Source organism: Rousettus aegyptiacus, unplaced genomic scaffold (genome assembly GCF_014176215.1).
Source record: "Rousettus aegyptiacus isolate mRouAeg1 unplaced genomic scaffold, mRouAeg1.p scaffold_m13_p_7, whole genome shotgun sequence".
Taxonomy (NCBI): domain Eukaryota; kingdom Metazoa; phylum Chordata; class Mammalia; order Chiroptera; family Pteropodidae; genus Rousettus; species Rousettus aegyptiacus.
In genome coordinates, this window is record NW_023416310.1 from 109,868,194 (window position 1) to 109,880,634 (window position 12,441).

At 37.9% G+C, this 12,441-nt stretch overlaps 1 pseudogene; it reads right to left on the reverse strand.

The window, feature by feature from the left end:
• Window positions 1-7,471: 7,471 nt before the first annotated feature.
• Window positions 7,472-8,423, reverse strand: LOC107505688 (annotated as a pseudogene).
• Window positions 8,424-12,441: the final 4,018 nt, after the last annotated feature.

Consider the following 12,441-nt stretch of genomic DNA (forward strand, 5'->3'; position numbering starts at 1 on the left):
CCTTATACTTAGTTTATGGTTACTGTTGCATAAGGGCAAGTATGGCTTGGTCAAGGGGGAAACACACTCAACTCCTCTCATCTTCAGCCTCTGAAACTCTCAGCCCATTGGTCACCTGACCCTCTCATCTCATTGGCCACCAAGGCTTTTGAGCCCTGTGCTCCCCTCCAGCCAAGCTACATGCTGATCAGCTCCTCTGTATGCTCTGCTTGTGCCCTGTATCTATGCCCTCCTTCTGCAGGGTGAAAGAATGAAGATAATTTCCGTTAGGGAAAAATGATACAATATGGAAGACAGGCACCAACTGATAGAACTGGCCAGTTTATATGGGTTTCAGAAGATGGTTCTATGAGGCTGAGCCATCAGTTGCATTTATTAGATGCCCCTGCTGACAGACTCACGTTTTCCCTCCATACTTTTCTGCTCACTATATTTTTCTAAATGCTACTTCCATGGAATGACAATTCACAATAAAAAGTGATGCTTGAATCATTGCCTGAGGCTGTGCTTCTGGGGAATCCACGGAATAAGTCTTTTGAAAGTTTTTGAAATTTATCTGTCCCTTATTCTGATTAGTGTTATTTGCTTTAATTCCAGTTATAGAAGTTTTTGCAAATTTCTATCTCTTCAAGATCGTTTTATCTCTTCTTGGCCTTTACATGTATGTGTGTGTGTGTGTGTGTGTGTGTGTATGTATATATACATATATAATTTTAATTACACACAATACCTGCCTTTTTAGATTTTGTTTCTGATTAAACTGAATCATTTGATAATTTGGGGAATAATTTAAATCAAATGATTTTAGTATATTAATACGTGAACATTTATTTGAGTCTTCTCTAAAGTGTCTCTCTCAACTATATAAATTTTGGTGGTGAGCATGATCCTTTTTTCTTTCTATTTATTATAAAATTTTGGTTGTTTGTCGTTGATCTTTAAAAAACACCCTAAACTGCCAACCGATATAAAATCTAGGAACTGAACAGCAATTTACATTTAAAATGTGTTCTCCCTTTGCCTCGTTTTCCTACACCTACCACAGGAACGAACCCAGTATTCAGCACACTCATACTCTTTCCTTTAGTTTTATCTCATCTCAATGTAAACATTAAACATCGTTTATTTTAACTCTTTAATACTTTACCTTTTTTCTCTAAAAAGATATTGTGCACTATTCTGTAACTTCTCTGAAATTTTTTATGCTATTATGTTAGTAAGATTAATTTTATAAATTTCAGATTCCTAGAGTTTATTGATTTGGGCTATTGTAAAATATTTTATTGTTTGAATATTACACATTATTTATTAACACACTTGTAGATGAAACTTTAGGATTTTTATATTTCTGCTACAAAGAACAAGTTTTTGAACATTTCTTTATATGACTTCTTAAAACTGTAAGAATTTCCTTGGGGAGTACACCTAGCAATAGAAAGTGGGGCTTTCAATGTGAATGTGCAGTATGCGTGTTTTTCCATCTCTTCACTAAAATCGTCATATCTGTGTACATTCTGATCAGTAGTGTTAAATGGTACAACCCTGAACACATTCACCAACACTTGATATTGTCTGAATCTTTTATTATTTATTTATTTTTTACTTGAATGGAGGAGAAATCCCATTGTTGAAATCTCATCTATTTCAGATCTTTATTGGCCCCTTGTGTCCTTTTCCATAAAATAAGTGCTTATGATTTTGTATTATTTTCTTGTTAATATTAATGGCTTTTTAAAACACACACATACATATGTACAGTTGACTCTTGAACAACACAATGTTTAACTACGCAGGTCCACTTATATGTGGATTTTTTTTCAATAAATATTCAGTCGGCCCTTCAGGTCCCTGGGTTTCACATCTGCAAATTGAACCAATCTCACATAACAACAAAAACAGTGTTTTTGATTCATAGTTGGGAATCCATGGATAGAAAGGGCCTAGTGTATGCATTCTTTTATTCTAGTTTATATAAGGGAACATATCACTGGATCATGGTTTTTTTGGTTTGTTTGTTTGTTTGATTTTTTAATATACATGTCAACTGTCCTTGGTTTTTTATGAATAATTTAATCCATTTACAATCAAAGTAAATGTTGATAATGAAGGACTTAACTATTACCATTTTGTTAAAGTTTTCTGGTTGTTTTGTAGATATTATTTCTTGTTACTTATTCTATTGTCTGCTTCTATGTTTTGATACCTTGAGATATCAGTCTTGTTTGACTTCTTTATCGTATGCTTTTGTGTAATTACTATAGGTTATTCACTCTGGGTTACCACAAGGCTTACATCTTAAAATTATAACATTTCATTTTAAATCAATAACAACTTAAGTTTAATAGAATTTCTAAGCTTTATATTCTGCTTCTCTCCTCTCATTTTAGGTTATTGATGATACAATCTACTTATTCTTTATATTGGGTAACAATTAACAGATTATTTTCATTTTAGTTATTTTCCTACCTTTGTTATTTGAACTTTTAACCTAGAGTTGTAAATGAACTATGCACTATCATTAACGTATTACAGAATGTACATTTGACTATATATTTTCCATTACCAGTGAGTTTTACACGGTCTTCTTATGTTTTTATAATGTTAATTAGCGTTGTTTTATTTCCACCCCAAGAACTTTGACATATTTGTAAGGCATATCTAGTGGTGATGAATTTTTTCAGGTCTTGTTTGTTCAATAAAGTCTTTCTTTACTTTATTTCTGAAAGGCAACTTACTGGGTATAATATTATTCTGCGTTGACAGTATTTTTTTTTCTTTTTTTTAAGTCTGGAGTGTAAAGCTCTTTTTAATTAAAGTATAGATGATCTACAATACTGTCTTAGTTCCTGGTGTACATCCAAGTGAGCTAACATTTACATAACCTATGATGTGATCACCACGAGAAGTCTAGTACTCATCTGTCACTGTACAAAGTCATTGTGATATTACTGACTTCATTCCCTGTGTTGTACTCTACATCCCTGTGACTATAGTTATGTTGTAACTATAAGTTTGCAGCTCTTAATTCTCTTCACCTTTTTTGCCCATTCTGCCCACCACCCAACCCTCTGGAAAATATCAGTTTGTTCTCTTTATCTATGAGCCTGTTTTGTTTTGTTTGTTCATTTGTTAATTTAGATTCCACGTATAAGTGAAATGATACAGTACTTGTCTTTCTATGACTTATTCCACTTAACCATCCATGTTCCATCCATGTAGTCATAAATGCTAAGATTTTATTCTTCTTTATGGCTGAGTAATATTCCATTGTACTATATCCACCTCTTCTTTATCCATTTATCTATCGATGGACAACTAGGTGCCATATATATAATTAGTTTTTTTATTTTCTTAGGATAAATTCTCAGAACTGGAATTGATCAATTGTATATGGTAGTTCTATATTTAATTTGTTGAGGAAACACCATTGTATTGTCCATAGTGGATGTGTCAATTTGCAATCTTACCAACAGTGCATGAGGGTTCTCTTTTCTCCACAACCTCACCAATACTTGTCATTTCTTTGTGACAGTGGCAATTCTGACAGGTGTGAGTGATGTCTCATTGTGGTTTTTACCTGCATTTCCCTGATGATTGGTAATTTTGAGCACTTTTTCATGTGTCTGTTCACCATCTGCATGTCTTCTTTGAAGAAATATCTATTTAGGTCTCTGCCCACTTTTGAATTGAATTATTTGTTTTTCTGAGATTGAGTTGTATAAAGTCTTTATATATTTTGGATATTAATCCTTTATCAGACATATCATTTGCAAATATCTTCCCTCAGTCAGTAGGTTGTCTTTTCATTTTGTTGGTGGTTTCCTTTACTGTGCAAAAAAACTTTTGGTCTAATGTAGTTTCATTTGTTTATTTTTCATTTTGTTACCCTTGCCCAAGAAGATACATCCAAAAATATGTTTCTAACCAACTTCAAAGAGTTTACTGCCTACTTTTTTTTCTAGGAGTTTTATGGTTTCAGGTCTTATATTTAAATCTTTAATCCATTTTGAGTATTTTTGTATATGGTGTAAGAGGATGGTCCAGTTTTATATCTTTGCATATAGATGTTCAGTTTTTCCAACATCATTTATTGAAGACTTCCTCATTGTACATTCTTGACTCATTTGTTGTAAGTTTAGTTGATTATAAAAATGTGGATTTATTTCTGAGTGCTTTATTCTGTTTCATTTATTTATGTGTTTTTGCAGTGCCATACTGTTTTGATTACTACAGCTTTATAGTATAATTTGAAACCGGGAAGAGTGAAGTATCCAAACTCAATTTTATTTACTTCTTCTCTGGTCTTTATTATATTCTTTCTTCTACTAACTTTGGGCTTTTCTTTCTTTCTTTCTTTCTTTCTTTCTTTCTTTCTTTCTTTCTTTCTTTCTTTCTTTCTTTTTTTGTTTTGTTCTTAGCTCTAATTCCTTTAGGTGTAAAGTTAGATTATTTGAGATTTTTCTTGTTTCTTGAAGTAGTCTTGTATTACTATAAGCTTTCCTTAGAAAGGGATTTTCTACATCCCATGATTTTGCAATATTGTTTCCATTTTCATTTGTCTCAAAGTATTTTTGATTTCCTTTTTGATTACTTCACTGGACCCATTGGTGGTTTAGTAGCATGTTATTCAGTCTCTGAGTGTGTTTTTGTCAGTTTTTCTTTTATAACTAATTTCTAGTTTCATATTATTATGTTAAGAAAAGATGCTTGATATGATTTCAAGCTTCTTAAATTTATTGAGACTTGTTTTGTGGCCTAACATGTGATATATCCTGAAAAATGCACTTCAAAAGAATGTGTATTCTATTGTTTTTAAATAGAATGTTCTGTATATATCTATTAAATCCATTGATCTAATGTGTCACTTAAAGCCAATATTTCCTTATTGATTTTTGTCTGAATGATCTATCCATTGATATAAGTGGAGTATTTAAATCTCTTAGTATTATTGTATTACTGTCAATCTCTCTACTTATGTTTGTAAATATTATCTGAGGTGCTCCTATGTTGGATGCACAGATGTTAACAAGTATTATGTCCTCTAGTTGGACTGATCCTTTTATCATTATGTCATACCCTCATCTCTTGTTACATTCTTTGTTTTAAAGTCTATTTTGTCTGATATAAGTATTGCTACTCTAGCCTTTTTTTTTCATTTTTTTTGCATGAAATATTTTTCACCCCTGTACTTTCAATATGTGTGTGTCTTTAGATCTGAAGTGAATCTCTTGTAGGCAGCTTTCGTAAGAGTCTTGATCTTTTATCTATTTAGTCACCCTATGTCTCTATGCATTCATCTTGTTTGAGAACTTTGGATTTCTGTTTCTTTCACTAGGTTAGGAAAATTTTAGCCATCATTTCCTCAAATAGATTTTCTGTTCCTTTCTCTTTTCTCCTTCTGGGACTCTTTTGATACAAATGTCAGTATGTTTGATGTTGTCCCAGGGGTTCCTTATGCTAGTCTCATTTTTTTAAAATCTTTTTTTCATTTTGCTTTTCCAGTTGGATGATTTCCACTTTCCTGTCTTCCTGACCACTGATCCATTCTACTGCATTATCTATCTGCTATTGATTCCCTCTAGTGTACTTTTCATTTCAGTTGTTACATTCTTCAGTTCTGATTGGTTCTTTTTCACATTATTTATCTCTTTGTTGAAATCCTCGCTGAATTGACCCACTGTTCTGCTAGGTTAATGGGTATCTTTATGACCATTACTTTGAACTGTTTATGTAGTTGACAGCTTACCTCCATTCATTCAGTTCTTTTTCTGAGATTTCATTTTGCATTTTTTTGAACATATTCTTTTTCTCTTCATTTTGCCTCTTTGTTTCTATGTCTTAAGTAGATCAACTACATCTCCTGCTATTGAAAAAGTGGCCTTATGTAAAAGGTGTCATGTGGGGCCCAGGGATGCAAATCCCACTGGTCACCAGAATCAGGTGCTCCAGAGGTGTTCACTGTTTGGATTAGTGTGGCTTTCTGTTGTGACCGGGCCACAACTGCTATGGATGCACTGGCAGGCAATGTTATTTCCTGGCCCTACTGGCTGTAAGGCCTGGACACACTATTGCAGGTACACTACTGTGCAGGGCAGCACCCCTGATACAGCTGGCTAGTCGGTTTGACTGCAACTGCTGTTAGTGCACTGGCGGCAGGACCGTGAGGCCCAGCCTTAACTGTTGCACTCACTGTTGTGTGTTATTGACACGAGGTGTAGCAAGATGGAGCCACTTTGGAGGAGCACCAGTGTTGGCTGAGGCCACCCACTGGATATTGCAAGGCAGGAGCCATTTAGGAGGGGTGCCAGCCAGGGTGTGTCCTCAGGGCAATGCTACAGGGTAATGAAGCATGTCAAACACAGTGTCTGCCAGTATCAGACCAGATAGTTGGATGGAGAATAAACAAATAGCACCCACCAGCACTTCTGTTCCTGAAGAAACTCCCACCAGATCCCTGTCCTCTAGCACTTGCCTTAAAATCAGTCAATGTATTACCTTCACTTATGATCCAGGTGTTTTTCAAATGGCTGCTTCTGCCTTGGGACCTAGAGAGAGTGTGAACTTGGTTTACTGCTGGCCTTGGCTCCCACAGACATAAGCCCACTGGTTTTAAAAGCCAGGTATTATGGGGCTTTTCTACCCAGCTTCCTCTTCCTCTGCTATCCTATCTGTCTTCATGTGGTTCTCTTTATATCTTTTTTTAATGTTTAAAAAATATTTGTAAAATATACAATGGGATAAGTTTATGCTGAGAAATGCAGCAATAAATACAGTTGATCTCAACTCTACATCAAAATTGGCACAAACAGGAAGAATACATACACCACCCTACATGCCTACAGGCCAATGCTGTACACTCTCCTTTCCAAACATCACTCTGAAAATATATTGTCAGCTCAAGTGAGAGAATGAGTACACATATGATCACAAATGCACAAAGATCATGACTTTATTTAAAAACTAGCAAATGGTACTGTAAAATCTTTGATATGTAAATTTCTTTAAAAAATAATGCATCTTAAAGTCAGTTGGCAAATACTCCTTAGAAAATAGACATTAAACTCTCTCTCTCTCTCTCTCTCTCTCTCTCTCTCTCTCTATATATATATATATATATATATATATATGGCTTCCTATTGTTTGAAAACAGCAATTTAAGTAGAAGATTGTAAAAAAGTATAGATCCATATGGAAAGAATTGACTGTACAGGAGTATCTCTCTCTCTCAGTATTCCTTTTTACTTCATATGTGAATTATGGTTATGCTGGAAGATTTAACTATATGGCACTAAAAAGGCAACTGTTTAGGAAAGAGATAGAAAAAGGAATGTATGTAAGGCAATATTCCCTTTAGGTACAATAAGCATAATAGTGTTTGAGGAAGACAAGATAAAAATTACTCAGGTTTAGGTTTAGTTTGGGTCTCACTGAATAAAAACAATGGGCTAACACTGAGCTCCTCTCTGAGAATCTAACCATCATTGCCTTTGTCATCACACTGGTAATCTCTGGGGTAGTCCTCTTGGTACTCGCCATGCTGTTCATCTGGGCATTCTTCCAGTAATCGCTATCACTGATTTGCAACTCATTTGTTCCTGTTCCTTGGCTTCTGTTGTGAATGACAGGTTCTGATGGAGCAGCACGATATTTGGGATCATAGACTCGCCTTCCAAGCTCATTCACACTTATCCTTTTCTGAGAAGTGACTTTTTTTGTTGCCCATCTATAGAGAAATATCAAGTTGTCCACTGGTTGCCAGTTAGCTTCTGATGGTAGATGTCTCTTCTGGTGCCTGGCACTAACATCCTCACCTGGCTGGCTCCTTTGCTGGAGCCCATCTTCAGACTAACCATGGTCAGAAGGTTTGTCAGTTTGCATTTTGGGATCATAAAGATGCCCTCTGGTCCAACGGGCTGTCATACCCCCCTAGCTGGAGCATGTGTTGGTTCCCATCTGAAAACCAATTATTCTTTGGCCAGCTGTTAATTTTCCTTCATCAAAACGTCTTGTTTTTCTTCATACTTTACTCCAATGTCAATGATTGTACAAAAGCCTTTTGTGTTACCCAGGCCTGCTGAAGATACCAGATTAGTCTGAACCTGCTTCATGTTTCCGCTCTCAAAAATATCATTTGCTTCAAATATGTCATGCAGTTTCATATCCTCAACCTGAATAGCTTGAATAAAGTTGCCAATATTCTCCAAGTAAGGCCAGTTTAATGATGACTCGTTGACCTTCCTCGGTGAGCCTTGCTGCAGCTTGTTTATGAGTTCTCAGAAGACTGTGCCATTTTTTAAGCCCAGGTGCAAGCTAGTGCCAGCGCTCATGCCTGTCACTTCTATCCAATTGCGAAGATCTTCTGCCTGATAATCACACTTGGAAGCAATCTTGTTCTTGACCTCCGCCGAGAGGCCACAGGCAGAGCCTTGCTGAAGTGGGTCACGGTGGTCGTGGTCGGTGGTGGGAAGAGGCTGCATCTGGCTCGGGGGGTTCGCGCACTTTCCTTCCAGCCCCAAGGAGAGGACGCATGTCAGATCCTCCGAGATGGCTTCCCTGGGCAGCTGAGGGGCGCCGGCCGTGCATGCGGTGCATCGGGGGCCAAATCTGACTCGGTCCCGCAGAGCCACGGGTCTGCCTTGGAGTCCTGCTCTCACTGCCTCCACCTTCCCCCGCAGCCTTTGGGGACTGGTCCATCAGCCCGACCAATGGAGGCCACCGGCTCCTGCCTCATCCATGAGGGGCGGTGCGCTCACTCCCGTAAGGGGGCCCGGTCCCTGCCCGGCGCTCCTGCCACCGAGGCCGGGGCGAGGCAGCCGCCCTTCTGAGCCAGACTGAGCAGTTTGCGGTCTGGGAGCGCCCAGGCACTGCCCGGTGGCCTGAATGCGCATCTTCCAGGCCTAGGCTGCCGAGCCCGAATTCGGGGGTGGAGAGGAGGACGCCTCCCTGGCAGCTTGCTGGTACCCTCCGCAGCCTCTGTCTGCCTCGTCCCCACACTCTCGGAGTAAAGTCAACCCCTCACACTTGCTTCAAGGAACTCCGGGAGCAGCCTTGGCACCCTAGTGCCAGAAAAAGGGGACCCGTCCTCCTAACGCCTGCTTCTTGCTCTGTACCTTAATGCTCCTTCCTCCGTACGGTACCTTCCTCTTGAACGTGATTCCATTCTTTTCTGACCTAAAATTGTCTTTTGAGATATCTTCCTATAGTTTTATGGAGCTTTCTTGTATGTAACTTGTCTTTTGCTGCTTTTAAATTTCCGTATTTGCGTTTGACTTCTTTTTACTGTAATTTATTTTATTTTATTTTATTTTTTATGGTGACATTGGTTAATGAAATCCAGTAAGTTTCAGGTATACAATTTAATAGTAATATCTATATTATATGTTAATATTGCATATATTATAATATAATATATATATTGCACTGTGTGTTCACCTCCCATAGTTAGATTTCTTTGTGTCACCACCTGAAAAGGATTGAAACTAGACTAATTATCACCACACACCAAAATTAACTCAAATTCGGTTAAGGATCTGAATATAAGACCTGAAACAATAAATTGCATAGAAGACAGCTTAAGAACCAAATTCATGGACCTGGGATTTAAAGAGGATTTTATGAATGTGACCTCAAAGGCAAGGGGAGTAGAAGCAAAAATAAAGGAATGGGACTACATCAAACTAAAAAGCTTCTGCACAATAAGAGAAACCATCAACAAGGTAAAGAGACAACCATTCGAATGGGAAAATATATTTGTAAGCAATGTCTCTGATAAAAGCCTAATATCCAAAATATACAAAGAACTCATATGACTCAATAACAACAGAATAAATGGTCCAATCAAAAAATGGGCAGAGGACTTGAACATACACTTCTTCCAAGAAGACATACAAATGGCCAACAAACATATGAAAAGATGTTCGACATTGCTAGCTATTATGGAAATGCAAAACCACAATGAGATACCATTTCACACCTGTTAGAATAGCTATAATCAACAAGACAAGTAATAAGAGTTGGAGAGGATGCAGAGAAAAAAAAAAAAACTCCTTGTATACTTCTGATGGGACTGCAAAGTGGTGCAGCCACTATTAAAAACAGTATGGAGGTTCCTCAAAACACAAAGGATTTATCTACCATATGATTCGGCGATCCTTCTACTGGGTATTTACCCCAAAGACTTGAAAACTCATAACCGAAAAGATATTTACACACTGATGTTCATCGCGGCATTATTCATGGTGGCCAGGAGATGGAAGCAACTGAAGTGTCTTACAATAAATGATTGAATAAAGAAACTGTGGTACATGCATACAATGAAATATTAGCCATAAGAAGAGATGAAATGTTGCCATTTGTGACAACATAGATGCCTTTGACTTTTGATAATTAAATCACAATGTGAGCGGATATGGCTGTAAATTCTTGACCTGTTCAGGGTCCTTTGTGCATTTGAATCTGGATGTCTAGTTCTCACTCCAGGTTTGGGAAGTTTTCAGCTATCTTTTTTAAAAAAATATTTTCTGTCCTTTTTACTTTCTCTTCTTTTTCTGGAATTCCTATAATGCAAATATTGTATTTTTATTGTGTTATATAAGTCCTATAGGCTTTCTTAATTATTATTTTTTCTTTTTTCTTTTCTTATTGAGTAATTCAAATATCTTATCCTCCAGTCGCTGATTATTTCTTCTGCTTGTTTGAGTCTGCTATTGAAGCTCCATAATGAACTCTTTATTTCAGTTATTGTGTTTTTCAACTCTAGGAATTTTTTTTTAATTTCTATTTCTTTGTTGAATTTTCTTTTGCTTTATTCAGGCATTATTTACTTAATTCTGTTTAGTTTTCTGTATGTGCATTTGTCATAAACCACTAAATTTCTTTAAGGGGATTATCTTGAATTATTTGTCTGACAGTCCGTAGATCCTTGTCTCTTTGGGTCAGTTATAAGAGCTTTATAGGTTTCCTTTGGTGATGTCATATTGACTTGAATTTTTTTTTAATCCTTGATTTCTTACATTGCACATTTGAGTAAGCAGACACCTATTTTATTTTTCCATTTTTCTTTGGTGAAGACATTTTGTTACCAGGCAACTCACTTGGGTTTCTTGATGTGTCTACTGGTCATGCACTTGCACAGATGGGTTCTGTTATCATGGTTTGTTTTTGGGTAAGGCAACAGTTCAAGCTCTGTGGTTTAGGGCAGTGGGTGTGCCACCACCAGGGAACAGCTGAATAAGATTGCTGGCTTAGTTCCCTGCCCAAGTGAGGCTATACGATGGGCTCCTTGGTTGCCTGGGTTTCCCGATAAGGTGGCAGAGACTGAGTACTATACTGAGCAGTAGGTGAGACTATGAATTATTTTCTCCGTTTTTGCAGGACAGCAGGACAGGACTTGTGGCCTGAACAGCTCATTATATGTGGACCTCAATCAGGCAAATTGTGCACTGCATATCCTGGTCATGTAGGGCCACTGGTTTTGCTCTGCAGACAGGAAAAGTCATGGACTGTGCTCTCTGTTTAAGTGGCACATTAAACAGGCCTGTTTGTTGGGCTTCACAGCTTCCTGTATTCTCTGGTGAGGTTCCCTGTTCAGGCTGAGAAATTGCTAGGTTATGCAGGTTACAGGTATTCTTGCTGTCTCTGTCTGTCAGTTGGGTCTGAGACCCAAACTCCACAGCAGGTGGGCCTATCACTCAGCTCTTCTGCCTGGATATGGGCAGACAAGTTTCCAGAGCCATGAAACTCGCCACTTGAGGAACTTAATCAGGCAGACCTGCACCTGTTTGAGGTCCCTACTGAGGCTGCAGCCCTGACTTATTTATGCAGGTAGAAAAACGGCTGGATAGGTAAGAACTTGGTCTGCCAAGATCCTAGTCCTGGTTCTCAGGACTACAAGTAGGTTCTTATTGCTTTAGCACCACAGATTTTCCTGCAATATCTGTGGGGTAAAACTGGAGTAGGGGCTCCCAAAAAGTAACCCACAATGCTGAGGGGGTTCTGGATATCACTCCTAGATTCTCTTTTCCCACTGAAGGCTCCAAGAAGACCTCTTTGTGCATTGCTGTGCCAGCTTGGGGGAGGGACAATGTGGGCTAGTGTGGCAATTTATCTTACCTTTCTAACATAACTTGTCTTAGCCTACCTGGTGCAGCGGGTGCTTTAGCTTCAGCCCTGTGTTCTAGGATGCTCACACTGTTGTGTTGTCCATGAATAGTTGTTAATTGCTTTTCCGATTAGACAGGCAAAGTCAGGAATGACCTGTGTTGCCATGTTGGTGATGTCGCTCTTCTACATTTTCTTTATTAGGTATTGAAAAATTGAGATAATCTGTTGTTGTGAGAAATGCCTGCAGTTCTGGCAGGATGCCTAGTGCTTGGAGCAACACCATCATCAGAAGCACATGTGGACTTACACAAGGACTCATTGCAGGGAAGGCACACACGC